This window comes from Lontra canadensis, unplaced genomic scaffold (genome assembly GCF_010015895.1).
Source record: "Lontra canadensis isolate GAN:19392208 unplaced genomic scaffold, GSC_riverotter_1.0 scaffold17, whole genome shotgun sequence".
Lineage (NCBI taxonomy): Eukaryota > Metazoa > Chordata > Mammalia > Carnivora > Mustelidae > Lontra > Lontra canadensis.
In genome coordinates this window covers 8,666,613-8,685,146 of record NW_022631011.1, presented here as the reverse complement: position 1 = coordinate 8,685,146, position 18,534 = coordinate 8,666,613, and positions in this window count along the sequence as shown.

Genomic DNA, 18,534 nt, shown 5'->3' with positions numbered 1-18,534 from the left:
GTGAGGAAACGGAGAAATGCATAAAGGGGGTATAAGTTTATTAAAGAGAAGAAGAAAAAAAATTCCACAAACACCTGATTTTAGTGTGTTGTATATTCCCTGATACACTGACCCATGGGATTTTAATATGGTCCAAAAAGTTCTAATTAAAATAAAAATACTATCTTAATATTATGAAAGTATTATAAAAGTAATACTTGATCATTGTAAAAAGCCGAAAACAAAAAGACAAATAAAAGCAATACATTTAATCAATCATAAATTCTATGCCCAGAGAGGACCTACATCAATATTTTTAAATAAATGCTTTATTTATTGAAGCATAATATCTATTAAAAAAGGGAAAAATGAATAATTATATCCATAATTAAAAGACAGAATTTTCTTAACATATCCATGATCGAGAGATAAAAAAAGTAGTTGACAGGGTTGGGGAATGGGAAAAATAGGAAGAGATTGGTAAGGGATAAAGTTTCAGCCATAAGATGAGAAAGGTCTGAAAATCTAATGTAAAACATGGTGTCCATGACTGATAACACTATATTGCATAAATGAAGTTTGCTAAGAGAGTAGAACTTAAATGTTCTCACCTAGATAAATAAATAAAGAAATAAATAAATGGTGGACTGGTAGGATTGTGGGATATTTAGAGTGTGCATCCTGGTGATTGGTGTATGTATGCATTGAAAAAGGATATGAAAATTAGATGGGAGCAATTCCTTCACAATGTATGTGTATCAGGTCACTGCAATGTACACTTTGCACGTCTTATAGATTTGTCAATAAAAAAAAGCTTAAGACAGTAAACTTCATGTTATTTGTATTTTACCACAATAAAAAAAAAAATTTCTTCCTGCCTTTTCCCCTTGTTTTCTTGGGTGATATTTAAGTCTTATCAATCATTCACAGCCTACATGAATGAATCACTATAACCTTATATTAGGGCAGGGGAACCCAGAAAGGTTCTATTATATTTTCAGAGGAGATAAGGGAAAATGTAAGGGGAAAGATGAGAGGGAGGAGAAAGAAAATCAAAGAATGCCACAGAGAAGGGGGAGAGGGCATAGGGCTGGGATGCTCATGGCTGCCCTGATTTTGTTACATTTATTCAACACATCATTATTGAATATTTTACATGTGCTTGACACTCTTCGAGGCTCTAGAAAAACATCAGTGAATAAAAAAGACATACATTCTTGCACTTGAGGAGCTTAGGTTCTACTAAGACGAGACTGACAAGTATACTATGCTAGTTAGTATCCTGAAGGTGATAAGAGAAGAAAAAGAGAAAGATAAGGGAGATCAGGTAGATGGGTAGGGTGATCAAGACAATCTCAAATGGAGCAGTCAGAGGAAATCCCCCTGAGAAGACATCTGAGGACAGCACTGAGAAGTTTTCTTATATTAGGTAAATTGTTAAAATCAGGAGAACTATCTGTGGGGTGAGACTGGCTGTTTTGTGTCAGAGGCCAATTCTGGTATTCATTTAAAACAATAGCAATATTGCCACTAATCACTTGTCATGGGGGAACAAGCAAGCTTTTCTACAAACTGGTGTGAATACGTCAGGTGTCCTTCCTCAGAACCCATGGGCAGGAGTGAGGCGCTGGACTTCGAGGTCTGGCCCTCAGGAGATAAAAAACTAAATTAGTCAAAGGAAGAAGAATGACCAGCCACACCACTGCCTGCTTTGTGAGAGCCCTTGTTGTCAGAATTAAAAAAAAAATAAAAACAAAAAAAGGAAAAGCAAAGACAAATAACTGGGTGTCTGGCTAGCCAGGAGTGTGACATGCTTCTCTTGGGCTGCGCTTTTCCCTCCAGACAGACACTACGTGCCATTCTGTCTCAGCAGACACCACCACGTGAGTCGAGCTGGCTATGAGCTGCCGGGCTCTGTGGCTCTCAGAGCCTTGGCAGACAAAGGGCAGAATTGGTTTCGAGGGCGGCAGCAGATGCAGGAGGGCTCTGGCTGCGGACACCAGAGCCCAGCACTGTCTGTAATCAGACCCAGGTCTGGCAGTTGGAGGGGAAGGCACAGTACAGAGCAGGGGGGCCCAGCTGTGGCAGCCATCGGAGGGTGGCCACCCCTGCTCAGCAGCTCACAGATGTGAACAGGTCCTCTCTCCACCCGTCTGTGCCCGTTCTGGGCTCCACATTACTGGCCACTAACAAACAAGAAATCAATACCCACATCAGCTTCATGACTTTGGAGTTCTGGAAAGCAATTTAGTTCCAGGAAATCTGAATGGTTTTGTGCCTGTGAATGCCAGTTACTGAGTCACCGTACAAAAAGACTGAGAGGGCAAGAAGCAGGTCCTGGTAGAGTCAAGTCCAGAGGAATCAGAGTGCCCACTGAAGCAAATGTCAGCTTTGTGCCAGTGTGGAAATGTGAGCCAAAGGCCTGCCCAGCGTTAGTAACCTGAGGAGGCTGTCCTGAGACAGTGACCTAGAGTGGGAAGTAAGTTAGAACCCTGCTCTGAAGTCTAAGCACTCAACAGTGAATCCAGAGGAGAGGGGAGGAGGGAGCAGACCAGAAGGAGGGGAAGGAGCAGCAGAGGGAGGGGCAGGAGAGGGAGTTCTGTATTTCCAGACTTGGGGGGAAAAATCAGAAACGGCACTCCCGAAACTGTCAATAATGGTTAATTTGGGGGGGAGAGATTAGATGGACTGAAGGAACTGTTTTCATTTGCTATTTTGTACAATTCAAAAAGTAGCAGGAATATGGGTAATTTCTGTTCAGTGTTTTTCAAAGAAAGCAATACATACGTATATACATACATACATACAAACACTCATATACACATTCCTGTATCTTCCTAATCATTAAGTGGTATGTTAGTTACGTTTCTAAGTTTTAGGCCTATACTTGTAGCTCAAAGTTTGGTTTCCATTTTTAAATCAAGCTTAATTCCTCTCTCCAAATAAACACCAAACTAGGCATTTAACTAGAATAGTTAGATTGGAATAGTAACAGAGTCAGAGGAGGCAGCCAGGAACCCATGAAGGCAGGGAGCAAGAGAAGCCATCTGGGAGCACAGGCAGGGAAAGAGAAGAGAAGGAGGGAGAGGGCTGGGAAAACCTAAGACCAACACTGTTACTATCTCTTCCACTCCTTTGAAGGCTAGTTATACCTGCTAAAGATCCGTAACCAAACCTGCAGGTAGAACATGCTGGCCTATCTGGTTCCTAGAGACCCATGTCTGTCACTTAAAATGACTTCATGTGAGGGACAGAAGGACAGCCTAATGGACATAGTTTCATCGCTGTATCTTTGTGGAGCATCTAGTGTGTGCTTACTTCTGTACAAGACACTGCATGGAAGCAAAGATAATAAAGAAGGAAATTCCTGCCCTTACAGCTTATTTATAAAAAGGAGTACTCAAGTAATATTACTGATAATCATGTTAGTAACTTGAAATCGGCCCTAGTAGAAATGTTTACAACCATGGAAATTGGCAAATGCTACTAATCAGAGCTTGAGCTGTTTTGTTGATTATTGAGACATTAGAAAGTCAAGGAGAAAGTGTTAATGATACAGTTAAACTTAAAAGTATGGCATATCTGTAGCCATCGCACTGTGAACAGCAGAACGAAACTGAGGAAACCTTCTAAAAACTTCTTCCAGTATTTGAAAATAATTATACAATTAAGCACAAAAGTCACCCATCTTATTGACAAATGAAGTTCCAGCATACATCTCAGCGGATTCCCTATCGTCCAACTTAACTGTTACTGTAAAATGGGAGTGGCAAACAACAGCCTCCAGGCCAAATCCAGATTGCATTGGGATTGTATGTATACAGCTTGAGAGCTAAGAACAGTTGTTGTTGTTGTTGTTTCTGAAAATTAAGTTTAAAGAAAAAAAAAGACTATTTCATGACACACAGAATGATTAGAAATTTGAATTTCAGTATTCACACAGAAGGTTTTATTGGAGCACCACCACATTCGTTCATTGCGTATTGTCTAGGCTGTTTTCATGTTCCAGTGGCGGAGTTCAGTAGTTGTGACCGAGAATGTGTGCCCTGAAAAGCCTAAAAGATTTACCGTCTGGCCCTTCACAGAAAAAGTTTGCCAACCACTGCTATAAAATGAAAATATCAATAAATATTCATGTCAGAACTACATTTAGAGAGCCAGTTGTTAAACATTTACCAGGATACCACTGGGCCAAATAGTCAATAATCTAAAGATGGTAAGACAGGTCTTCAGGGGAGCAGGGAGGAGAGAAGCATGCATGTGGACTGCAGGAATATGGGCTTCTGCATCTATCTGGAACCAGCTGATGGCTCCATCTTTTCTCCCTCCCCTGTACAACCCCATTTACCTCATTCCCCAAGCAGCATGCGAAATCTGCAAGGCTTGGAACCAAAGGGTTCACTCATTTACTCAGCATCAGGGATAAAGAGGACCCAATCACGGGCACTAAGCTCTTCTACCATACCTGGTAGCACATTTGGATGGAAAGATTTGCTCCCATTTTAGTTCCATATTCCAAACAAAGGTGCTTTTTAGCTAGCAGGGGGCTTAACATCCTGTTTCCCAATGTAACGATTTTCATAACTTATGCTTCTATTGTTCATGGATTAATACTGACCACATTTGAACAGGCAAATGGGTAACCAATTAGCTTGAATTCTTTACAGTCAGGATTTGCTGTGTGTCTTGATACGCCTTTCTTAATCTTCCCTTTGAAACATGTTTTCTCATTTAGGCCAGAAGTAAATAGCACAAGTAACAGGGTGGTTTTCTCCCCCCTTCCTCTTTTCTCTCTCCTTGAAAAATAATGCTGAAGGAATTGTTTTGCAGTTGAAAATTAATGTAACCTATTATGTCCAGGAAATTTCTTCAATATATTACTTGCCAAGCCCCTCGGCCGTTGTGAAGAAAATAATTTTAATTTATCTCATTTTTCACCGCTGAGTCAATGATTGTTTAACCTAAAATGCCATTGTGACTAAGTGCTCAAACCCCATGGTCCTTGGCTATTTTGCGGGGACTCAGCTATTACATCCATGAGCCGGGCCTTAGAAGCACCAAAATTGTCATATTAAAAGGGCCGCTGTCAACTTGCTTTTGTTTTTATTGTTTTTAATTTCTGCTTTTCCATTTTCTCTGCTATTTATAATGTTCTCTTTAAAAAGTTCAAAAATAACATCTCTCTCCTTAGCCTCTTGGTTATTTTCTATTAGTGAACGTTTCTTTTCCAGGTTCCAGTGCCTTTCCTAGGGCACAGAGCAATGTCATCAGCTTGGGTTAATTTGGCTGCTGTGACTATCATTCCCCTTGTGATTCCTATGCAGTTTTACCCACTAAAATCAGACTAGCATCCCAAGGGAATATAGTCCTATGGTGATCACAAAGAAAAGTCCTTGGAATCATCATAAATTTTGCCAGAAGGTTCCACATCAAAAAAAGTCCATTGAAGTTTTCAAATCCTCTTAAGGTGAGACTACCACCTACTTACTTTTACCATGTTTACCTTTCTAGAGAAAAGCAAATTTGCTATCACTTTACATATTCTATTAGAGACCTTCTCTTTGTGCTTGCCTACCCATGTTGTAGCAACAGGGTTATGTCTCAATCTAGGTTCCCCAGAGAGCAGAGGCTGAGATGAAGTCTTGTGTGTAATTATGCTATTTGAGGTATACAGACTCGGGAAAAAATAAATAAGTAAAGGATCAGGAACAATAGAAGACAGATATGAAAATAAAGAGTCAAATACAAGGATGCATTACCAGCTGGTCACAAGACAACAGCTTGCTCAGTTCTGTGAATGTGTATTTCAGTACCATCTCTGTGGGGTCAGAGAGGAGGAATTTTCTAACAGTTCTGGACCTATACTGGTCATAGTTTATCCTGTGGGTTGTTACCCTAACTTCCCTGCACTTCTGGCATATGCATGCCTAGACTCCAAGCTGAGTGTGTTTCTGTGCTTCCCACATCTCGTCAACAAAGACATTCTGGGGCCGGAGGCACAGGCTTGAAATCAGATGGTCAGGCTGTACCTGCAGGAACCTTCTTGAAGATGGCAGAACTAGTCCCCACAGTAGTGGCCAGAAAAAGAGATAGATAGGGCAGAGATATTCTGAAATGGTGAATAAGAGGTATCTAAGTACTTAAAGTTAGGGAAGGTATGTTTGTCCATATTTTACAGAAAAAAAACAAAAACAAAAACAAAACAGGGTTCCAGAGGACTGAAGCTGTTTTTGTGCAGGGATAATTACTGAGGGCTTCCTGGCTCCAGTCAGCTCACATTCTTTTAGGCCACAATGCATATATCAGCATCTGTGCTTGCTGGTGGCAGGTCACAAGCTTTTCCTTCCAGCCTACATAACATTTCTGAACCTGGAGGAAGATCTCCCTGTGTCATTCTGAAAGTCAAGAGGACGTTTGACTCTAAGTCACCCGAAGACTACATGTACTAGCCACAGCCTATAAAGAAATACATTGATGTCTTTACTAGCGAAGATTCTTCCTAAGCAATAGGAGGTAAGGAAGTTCCCATATTTTGGAAAAGGTCATTTACTTATTCAAGCCACTGGGGGGACTACTGATAAATTGATACTTGATTTCTGTGCAATGTTTCTTTGTGGCTCAAGTCTGCTTCTAAGGCTTGAAGAGACCTATTTTATTTACTGGAAGTGGGTATTCAATCAGCCAATATTTAGTTAAGCACACACTGTATTCAAGGTATTAAGATAGGTGTTCTGGAAAATAACATGGTACTAAACCGTAATCTTTCCCTCGGAGGGATTTTAATCTAATGAAATAACAAGGAACATAAAGCATGACTGCTGTTGACTGTAGAAAGCATTCTAGTTAGAGGTAGTAAGTGCTATGGGAACTTGAATAGAGTAATTGGCTCTGACTTCAGTACGTAAGAAAGCTTAAGAAGAATGTGGCACATACATTTGGCCATGAAGGATGAGTGGTACTTCAAGGGTAAGGGGGCTGTGAGGGATTGATATCACCACACACGAGGACCTCTGTAATTGCATAAATGTAAGTAGACAAATTAGAGCATGGGGTGGGTGCAGGGGTAAAGACAAGACTGATATAGGGGTGGAGAAATAGCAAAATATGAGCAAGATGGAATTGTTTTTCTGGGGCTGGCCCAAGAAAAGCTTGAATGAGTGTTTTTTAAAACTTTTGGGGAGAGGTTGTTTGTTTTTTTTTAAACCAACATTGGGATTTTATACCAATAAAAATGGGGGGGGGATTTTTCATGGCATTTTAGAGTTAGGGGGAGGGAAGTTAAGGATAATACCTAGATCCTTTTTGTCTGATGCCTTCTGATCAGAACAAGTGGCTAGAGGGAATATATACCTGGGAATGCTCCTAACTACCTCCCCACCACATGGGAACATTCTACTCAGGCTCACTGTCCCTAAGCCAGCTCAGGTGCTCCAGTTCCAAGACTTCCGGCAGGGATGTCCCCATGAATCTCTCCTATGCAGTTAAGAATTTAAGGAACAGCTCTTCTTTTTAGCAACTTATGGAAAGAACCAAATTCAAATGTAGATTTCCAGGACTACTATAGGTCTTTCCAGTCCACCCAAAGGGACTTTTGACCTTCTTCACCTCTGCCAGCTGCTGGGATCCTAAGGTTGAGCAACCAGGAAGCAAGCTGACCTTTCTTTGTAGGGAGAGCTCTCCTTAAAAACACCAGAAAAAAAGTTTAGCAAAATTTTATCTAACTACTGAACAAATACTTCAATCTTTTAACTTCATGAAAATTCTTCAACCAGTACCAGTTTGCTATCCAGAGAAATCAATCCAATTTCTCTGCATGTCGCTAAGCTAGAGTTCAACTCCCTCCATATTATTGCCACTGCCATATTTCTCTGTGTCTTTCAACTTTTCTCTTCCCTTCACTTTCTCCATGCCCATCTCTTGAAATCTCCTTGCTTTGTAAGCAAACATTCCTCCATTCTCAGCCTCATCACAAAATGTTGTTTTCTCTTATACTCTCTGGAATTACAATGGGATTGTCACAATCCCAGATGTTCCTGGAGGTTCTGATTCATTGGTCTAGGGTTTGGAAAATGCATCTCTGGATTGGTCAAATCCCAAACACAGGCTGTTCATTTCCCCTTGCATCATAATCTCTGCAAGGGTATCATTGTCCTGTCCTGCCATTCTTCTATTCTTATGAAAAAGAAATCCTCTTTTGAGACTCCATTTATATGACTATACAACCTTTTTGGTGTTCTCTGTAGAAGGCTGAGGTATTTATTCACATTTGGTGAAGACTTGGCAACCTAGTTCCAGTCTTCTCCAGTTCCCTATCTTCTGTTATGGTGAACGACTAAAACACCCTTGCAGTAGATCTGATGGAGGCCTGTGCCTTTATAGCTCTTTTTATGTCATAAACTCCAAGGTCCCTCACCTCAGATACATGTCTTCCTAGTCTCTCCAAGATAATCAAGTGTGGGCCATGGACTCTGAACAGTACTGAGAATATTAGTGAGTATCAGAGACTCAGGAAGAAGTTGATCAAAAGGATTAATGATACATGTGGTTTTTAAGACCACAAACAATATGATAAAGTAACAAAGACTCTCCCCACCCTGAAAGTGACTATTAGACAAAACTAAAAACTCCAGGTGAAAGAAGAGCCAGAAGAAAAGCAAAACCTTGAAGAAACACTGGAGTTAATTAGTACAAGGACCTTGTTCCTGCAGCCTTGGGCTGGATGTGCCTGCCAATGTGAGAGGGAAGACTGACAGGGCACTTCAGAAATGCACTCCCACAGCTACACCTGGAACTTTTGTGTTGGCCTGCATGGCTCTGCCCCTGAGGTCTTACAGCTCTATACCCCAGGTCCTCATCACAACCCCCCAACTTTCCCTTTCATCACTTACTCTCACTTTAACAGTGCTTCACCTGAGTGAACCCAACAGCCTCTTACTCCTCCTATTTCCTCCTATACTCATGGCTTCATTTTTCATTTCCTTGCCTGCTGAGCCCAGAAGAAATGAGGAGTAACTTTAACCAATTTGTTGCCAGCTCTTCAATTCCTTTTCCTTCTGCAAAACCCAAACCTTGAGTCAGTTCAACCATCGGCCTAAACAGGGACTACTGGAGAGCTGCTAGAGGAAATTCTATTATTGTACAAAAATTATAACACTATAACAATGGTAATTTGGGAGGGGTGGGAGAAGACAATAAGCAAGTTAACTATAGGTTACATAAAGCATTTCCTATCTCAAGAATCCAAGCTAGTCTCTCTGGGAATAAATATAGTGAAATCTAGAAGGCAAGAGGCAGGACCTGGAGAGTGGGAGGGAAGAGTTAAGAGTCAACAATCAACTACTCTGAGTCATAAAATCAGAAAGGCATTGAACATTTAGAAGGAGAGCTGGCCCCATAAAGAAAACAATGCCTCTTAGTAAGCATATTATCTGCAACAAAGCAAAACAAATTTTCAAGCATCTTATTGAAACTGCTGGGGAGGGAAATCATGAAAAGTTTCTATTAAGCAAGGGATAGAGAATGGAAATTAATAACACAGTGCCCGTTATTACTAATTTAAGATGTATAGAATGCCACTGATATGACCTTTATTTATGGCAATGTTGTTTTTACTTTGTTTGAAGCAGTATAGCATAGTTGGGAAGCAGAAGAGCATGGTGGTTGAAAGCCTGGGCTTCACAGCTACACAGCCTGGGTTGCACACTCAGCTCTGCAGTTCATTAACTATTTAAGCCCTGGGACCTTCCTTAATCTCCCTAGACCTCAGTTTTCTCATTTTAGACTAGAACCTGTAGGGGGCGCCTGGGTAGCTCAGTCGGTTAAATGCCTTCAGCTTAGGTCATGATCTGGAGATCTTGGGGTGGAGCCCCAAGTCAGGCTCCCTGCTCAGCAGGGTGTCTGCTTCTTCCTCTCCCTCTGCCCGCTGTGTCTTGCTCCCTCTCTCTCTCAAGTAAATAAATAAAATCTAGAAAAGAAAAAAAAAAGACTAAGAACCTCTATTATGATTTCTTGGTATTTGTATTGAGTCTACTATGTGTCTTGTAAGTTCTAAGGACTTTAAAAATTCTAACATATCTAATTCTCATAGCAGCCCTATTAGTTCTATTATTACAACAGCTCTACTATTTCACAGATGAGCTGAGGCACAAGAGATCAAATAACTTGCACAAGGTCACACAGCTACAGAATGGCAGAGTCACACTTATGTTTCAAATCCAGGTAGTAAGACTCCACTGCTCTTACTTGCTCTGCCTCCTGTAGAGGTCCACCTCCCTGCTCAAAGGGCTGTTGGAGAGGAAGTTATTAAATGAGTTCACTACTCATCTCCTGTTATCCAACGATCACTGTACCTCTCCCTTATCTTCTTAACACCTTCAGCACGGGCAGTGACTCTGAGTAGAACTATTCCTGTAATGCTCATCTGAAAAGTTTATTGGGAAAATGAATGGGTGCAGGGAGGCAGGTGTGGTGAAAGGTGTGGTATTAATTCATATGTGATAATCATAAATGTAGTTTTAATTGAGAATAAAGAGCAAGTGGAGACAAAAAGAACTTAAAAACCAAGAGGCTGAGGGAGTAATTAATGGAGAAAGGTCCCAAAGGAAGCTGAAAATGTTGATTTAAGAATATACAAAAAAGTAGGTAGGGCTCAGCCTGTGGAGGTCTGAGAGCACCAAAGATGTGAAAAAAATATAGATAAGTTTGGAGAAGAATGGAAGGTAAATTGAATTATTTCACTACTATTGACCTTTCATTACTCAGTAAATATTTGTTGAGCCAATGAATAACTTGTATGCTCCTGAAAGGAAAGACTATGCCTTTTAACTTCTCAAGTATCCTGAACATGGATTTGACACTTAATTAGTACCTTTGGATAAAGCTGCTGCTGGTTCTATAAATTGTCTCAGCCTAAACAATTAATTCGGTTGATTCCTTTAAAAACCATACTGACCCACAATCTTTAAACACAAAACGATAGAGCCAGAAGGATCCTTGGAGACCCTCTAATAAGATAGGCACAAATAAGTGATTGTGTCTGCAGACTGCTTTGTTTGTTCTGTAGCCTCTTGTGTTATAAGGTTTTGAAATAGTTTCCACATTTAAAAAAAATGAGAGCTTTCCTATGAAAATCTGTACTTCCTGCCTCTGTTGAGAAATTATATATATATTTTCCCCCCTGGCAAGACTGGCTTGCATTCTTGAATGGCAGCAATGACCTGAAGCTAAGGGAGAACTACCCTTCTATACAGAGTGATTTCCAGTTTCCTGAATCTCTTCTAAATCCTACACTGTTTTTTGATCACTCTCCTCCTTTCTTCTAAATCCTATAGGCATTCGAGTTTGTGGCATTCACAAGGAAACTGAGGCACAAGCAAGTGACGAAATACAGCTCAAACTTGGGCTTTCCTATTCATTATTTTTTTTAAAGATTTATTTATTTATTTGACAGAACAAGACACAGTGAGAGAGGGAATGTAAGCAAGAGGAGAAGGAGAGGGAGAAACAGGGTCCTGGCAGAGCAGGGAGCCCTACGTGGGATTCGATGCCAGGACCCTGGGATCATGACCCGAGCCGAAGGCAGTCGTTTAATGACTGAGCCACCCAGGCACCCCCTATTCATTATTGGCACTCTCCCATAGTTGATCCATTCCCTGATTTCTTTTGGGGATAATATTATAGTGTGGCGATTCCATTAGTCCTGACTGACATGCACAAGCCAGGGAATGTAAAAGAATCATAATCTAAAAGGAAATCTTTGATTATACAATGCATTAGTCAGATCCACACTTAGATTACCATGATCAGTTCTGGTCATCACATTATAAAATAAAATATTGAAACACTTGACAATGCAAAGAGAAAGAGATGAGTTTGATCTTCTGCTGTGATTATATTGTATTAATGACTTCCTATCATATTACTGTTTTTTGTACCCTATTAGAAAAAATAAAATGTGCTAATATAATGGGAAGGGAGCTAAGAGAGGAGCCATGTTACTTTTCTAAATATTTTGAAAGCTAATAAAATGCTCTCCCCCCCACCTTAAAGTAGGTACTGCTTTCCTAATCAGGGTGAAATGATTTATTAATCAATAAGATTGTAAGTTAGGGAATTATTTATTCAATAGACCAGACACAATTATATCACTCAAAAATTAAGCTAAAGGCAAAAAAAAAAAAAAAGTAATAAAGGAGCTAGTATACTCTTCCAATTGAACATTGTGCCCAGGATATAATTTCAGATAATAACATAGTGTAGGGAGTAACATAGTTACCAAAGACACTAATTCTTTTCACAAAGAAGGAAATTTTGAAGTATGACAAGGACTCTTGCTATCACCCAAAATTTGCTGCTTTTCCCAGCTCACTAACTGCTGATTGGGATGGTGAATTTAAAATGATACTCAGATTTTTTAAAACTTAGGTCTTTTGGCACAAAATGACAAAATGAAAAGGTTTAGTCACTGGCCATTGGGCAGATCTAGTAGGATTTTGCCCTCTATCCTATTCTAAATAACATATTTAAGGTTAGGCATTTGCAGATGCCAATTATAGATACTATTAACCCCTCTTAAAGAAAGATGAACATTAATTCACTTACTTTTGTGTCTCAGTCCTGTGCTATCCCCTCCTTAGATGTAAGGATGTTGATAATTTCTAGTCTTTAGATTAGGTGTCCGGTTCAATGTTTCTATTTTATATTTAAAAACATACAAAAAACATATGAAAGTTGCATAAATACTTTTTCTATATAAATTATATATAATGAAACTTAGGGACTTCCAGTGTCTGCTCAAAGATATAAAAAATGGGAAAGAACATCACTCACACACAGAAAAAGAAAAGGTGAACCACAAATGAATGACTTTTCCTAAACATACCAGAAAACAGTTCACAGGTCAAACAACTAACCAAAATTATGAAGAGAGACAGGAATTTTTAAGGAGAAATAGGACCCATCCTCAGTGGGAAAAAACTGAGAGCTATTTTTCTAAGATCAGAAACAAGACAGGGATATCCACTCACTTCCATTTTTGACATAGTACTGCAAGTCCCAGCCACAGCAATCAGACAACAAAAAGAAACAAAAGTATCCAATGGGCAAGGAAGAAATCAAACCTTCACTCTTTGCAGATGACATGACATTCTCTGTAGAAAACCTGAAAGATTCCACCAAAAAATTACTAGAACTGATAACATGAATACAGTAAAGTCTCAGGATGCAAAAACAACATACAGAAATGGGTTGCATTTCCATACACTAGTAATGAAGCAGCAGGAAGAGAAGTCAAGGAATCAATCCCATTTACAATTGCACTCACAACTATAAGACACCCAGGAATAAACTTAACCAAAGAGGTAAAAGACCTGTACTCTGAAAACTATAAAACATTTATGAAATAAATTGAAGACGACACAAAGAAATGGAAAAACCTTCCATGCTCATGGATTGGAAGAACAAAAATATTGTTAAAATGTGTATACTACCCAAAGCAATCTATGCATTTAATGCAATCCTTATCATTTTTCACAGAGCTAGAACAAACAATCCTAGAATTTGCATGGAACCATAAAAGACTCAATAGTCAAAGCAATTCTGAAAAAGAAAAACAAAATGAAAGACATCACGATTCTGGCTTTCAAGTTATATTACAAAGCTGTAATCATCAAGGCAATACAGTACTGGCACAAAAACAGACACATAAATCAATGGAACAGAATAGAAAATCCAGAAATGGACCCACAACTCTATGGTCAACTAATCTCTGACAAAGCAGGAAAGAATATTCAATGGAAAAAAAGACAGTTTCTTCAACAAATAGTGTTGGGAAAACTGGATAGCCACATGCAGAATGAAAATGGACCACTTTATTACACCACACACAAAGAAAGACTCAACATGGATGAAAGACCTAAATGTGAGACAGGAAACCATCAAAATCCTAGAGGAGAACACAGGCAGAAACCTCTCTGACCTCACCCATAGCATCTTCTTAATAGACACATTGCTGGAGGCAAGGGAAACAAATGCAAAAATGAACTATTGGGACTTCATCAAGATAAAATGTTTTTGCACAGCAAAAGAAATAATCAATAAAACTAAAAGGCAACCTTTGAACTGGAGAAGATATTTGCAAATGACATATCTGATAAAAGTTTAGTATCTAAAATCTGTAAAGAACTTATCAAACTCAACACTCAAAACCAAATAATCCAGTTAAGAAATGCGCAGAAGACACAAATAGACATTGTTCCAAAGAAGATATGCAGATGGCTAACAGGCACATGAGAAGATGCTCAGCATCACCCATCATCAGGGAAATACACATCAAACCTACAATGAGATACTGGTAGTACCTCACACCTGCCAGAATGGCTAAAATTAACAACATAGGAAATGACAGATGTTGGCAAGGATGCAGAGAAAGGGGAAACCTCCTACAGTGTTGGTGGGAATGCAAACTGGAATAGCCTCTCTGAAAAACAGTATGGAGGTTCCTCAAAAAGCTAAAAATAGACCTCCCCCATAACCCAACAATTGCACTACTATTTACCCCAAAGACAAAAGTAGTGACCCGAAGGGGCACCTGTACCCCAATGTTTACAGCAGCATTATCGACAACAGCCAAATTATGGAAAGAGCCCAAATGTCCATTGACTGAGGAATGGATAAAAAAAGAAGTGGTATATATTATACCATTATTACCCAGCCATAAAAAAGAGTGAAATCTTGCCATTTGCAAGGACATGGATGGAACTAGAGTGTATTATGCTAAGTGAAATAGGTCAGTCAGACAAAGACAAATACCTATGATATCACTTATACATGGAATTTAAGAAACAGAAAGATAACATGGGGAAAAAAAAAAAGAGGCAAACCATAAAACAGACTCTTAAATATAGAGAATAAACTGAGGGTTGTTGGAGGCGAGGTGGGCAAGACGATGAGCTAAATGGGTGATGGGCATGAAGGAGGGCACTTGTAGTGATGAGCACTGGGTCTTATATGTAAGTGATGAATCGCTAAATTCTATTCCTGAAACTAATATTACACTGTATGTTAAAACTAACTAGAATTTAAATAGAAACTTGAAACAAACAAACAAAAGAAACAGGACCCAAACATTTGCTTACCTAGAATGTAAACCACCAAATGCCATATAAACTGTTAAAAAGATTCAACTAGAAATTTTAAGATTGCTAAAGGCTGAGTGTGGGTTAGCTAAGCGTGTAAAATTCCTGATGGGTAAACACATAGGAAGGTTTGTTTGCCCTCTGCTCTCGGCTTTTCTTCCAGGAATCCCACCTTCCTTTCATAGGTAGGATATGAAGAATCCATAGATTCTTCATAATCCCTTATGTTGCTGGATGGGAGAATGTCAAAAGCCACCTACGCCCAACTACCCATGAGACATCTGATTGCCCAAATGTCTCAGTAGAGGAAGAATCATAAAAAGGTAGCCTAAAATGGGCACTGGTAGAAACACAGCCTGTAGAGATACAAAAGGCATCTACCTGAATTATGGGGGAAAAGCTTTAATCTGAAGGCAAGTGGTGGGCAACAAAAACTGGAGCCTGAGAGAAACCTACAGTAGCAGGGAAAGAAGAAAAGAGATAAAAAAAATCTATTCTGTGTAGAAGCAGAAATACTTGTTTGGCACAGCATTAGAATAGATGTGTAATGGAAAAACAGACAAAAACAAACACATAAAAACTATTAGAATTCTCTACCTAGTGCAACAATACTTCGGAAGGAAAGGAAAAATCAAGATTTCTCAAAAAAGTAGGGAATTCATTGCCAAATGAATTAAACTAAGTTATAAAGGCAGGTCAGAAATTGGATCTGTGTGAAGAGATGAAAAGCATCAGAAATGGAACAAAGACAAATTAATTTTATTCCTATTTATACTCTGAAAGGTAATGGATAGTGTAAAGTAAAAAAAAAAACAGTCTGTTGTATATTTATAGCACATATACAAGTAAAATTGTTGATAATAATAACATGAGGAATAGGGCTGAAAGAAAAATTAGAAATAAACAGTTTTAAAGTCCTTATACTATGAGTGAACTAACTATATTATGATCTGAAAATAGATTCAGATTATTTTAAAGTCTATTTTGTAAGCCCATGGGCAACCATTAAAACTTTTTTTCCTAAATAAAGTTTAAATAATAAGTAAATAGAAATAAGCAGGATAAAAAAAAAGCAAAAAGCTCAATTAATTCTAGGAAAAAGAAAAGAGAAAAAGGGAACAAATTCAAACACCTAGAAAGATGGTATCCTATAATCCAATGATGATGATAATCACTTTAAATATAAAAGATCTTCAATACCAATTAAAATACAGATATTATTAGATTAAATTCTTTTTAAAAAAGCAAGATCTAATTATATGCTTTCTATAAGAAACCCACTTAAAGACATATATAGAGTAAAAGATAAAAGATGGAAAAATACATACAATGCAAAACACTACTGAAATGAGAAGCATCATATTGATAAAGGGTCAGTTTTCCAAGAAGAAAAAAAACGTTAATGTGTATAAATAAAATTATAGACCAAGAATATCCATGTACATATGGAAATCCTCAAAAAGTATTAACAGACCAAATCTAAGAATATATGAAAAGGATGATATATCATGATCAAATACAGCTCATCCCAATCATGCAAGGTTGGTTTAACATCGGAAAATCAATCTATGTGATTCAACATATTAACGTACTAAAAGAGAAAAAAATATGCTATCATCTCAGTTATTCAGAAAAGCATTTGACAATAATCAATTCTTGATAAATACTCTCAGAAAACGAGAAATAAACGAATAATTCCTCTATTTGGCATACACTTCTATGAAAAACTGGTATCTAAAATTATACTTAATGGTGATAGACTGTTTTTCTCCCACGATGAAGAAAAATGCAAGTATGTCTATCTTTTATGCACTTCTGTGTTGGAGTTTCTATATGGCCAAGACAAATAAAACACATGTAGACTGGAAAAGAAGAAGTAAATCCATACTTATGAAATACATGATCATCTATGTCAAAAGTCCCTTGAACTAAGGAAAAAAGCTTCTAGGACTCATCTGTGAGGTTAGCACAGTGGCAGAATTGAAAGATAATATCTGGATGCCTGGGTGGCTCAGTCAGTTGGGTGTCTGGCTTCCTTTCAGGTTATGATCCCAGGGTCCTAAGACTGAGCCCAGTGAAGGGCTTCCCATTCAGCGGTGAGTCTGCTTCTCCCTCTCCTGGTGCTCTTCCTCCCCTTGCTTGAGGTCTCTCAAGCAAGCAATAAATAAAGCAAGGTCTCTCAAGTAAGTTCTCTCAAGCAAGCAAGCAATAAATAAAATCTTTAAAACATTTTAAAAAGAAAGATAATATTCAAAGATTAATTATGATTCTATATAGCAGCAATGAATAGTCAGAAATTGAAATAAAATACAATACCACAGCATCAAAACATATATAATACTTAGGAATAAATCTTATTAAAATATATGAGATCTATACATTTTTTAATATTGTTGAAATTAAAAACTTTAATGGAATTATATATCCTATTTATGGGTCAGAAAACTCAATAGTATTAAGATACCAATTCTCTCCTAATTGATCTTTTGATTCAATGCAATCTCAATAAAACTTTCAGTGGGCTTTTCTAAAGAAATTGGGAAACTGATTCTTAAATTCTTATAGAAATACAAAAGACCTAGACCAGCCAAAAATATCTTTGAAAAGGAAGAATCCTTGAAGATGAACTCTGTTTTACAACTTATCCAAAGCTCTAAGAATCAAGGAAGTATGGTATTGGTGCAATGATAGACAAGTAGATCAATGGGACAGAAGAGAGAGTCCAGCAAGAGACCAACACACACACACACACACACACACACACACACACATTCCTTTCAATAAAGGCACAAAGGAAATTCATAAAGAAGGAATGGTCTTTTTTTAACAAATCAGTCTAGAACAACTAGATATCTATATGCAAAGAAAAATGAACTTTGATTCATACTTCCAAACAGATATTACACTTCTAAGATCATTGATATCAATGTGGAGCTTACAATTATACAATCTCTAGAAGAAAGTTAGGGCAAAATTTGTGATCATGAACAAGGCAAATATTTCTTTGATATAACACCTAAAGCAAGATCCATTTTTAAAAAAGATAAAATAGAATTTGTTAAAAAAAAAAAAAACTCTTCAAAAATACTGGGAAGAAAATGAAAAGATAAGCTATAGACTGGAAGAAAATATTTGCAAACCTTATATATGAGAAATGATTTGTATCTTGAATATTTAAAGAAATCTAAAATCTATATTTTTCAAAGATTAAAACACATTTATGACATATGGGTGTCAAATAAACTCATGAAAAGATGTTCAACATCATTGAAAATTTAACTACAACAAGATGCCGCTATATACATGTTAGAATGGCTAAACTGGAAAAGACTGAACATACCAAATGTTGTAAGGACCTGGAGAAATTAGAATTCACATGCACCACTCCTGGGAATCTTAACTGGTACAATCACCTTGGAAG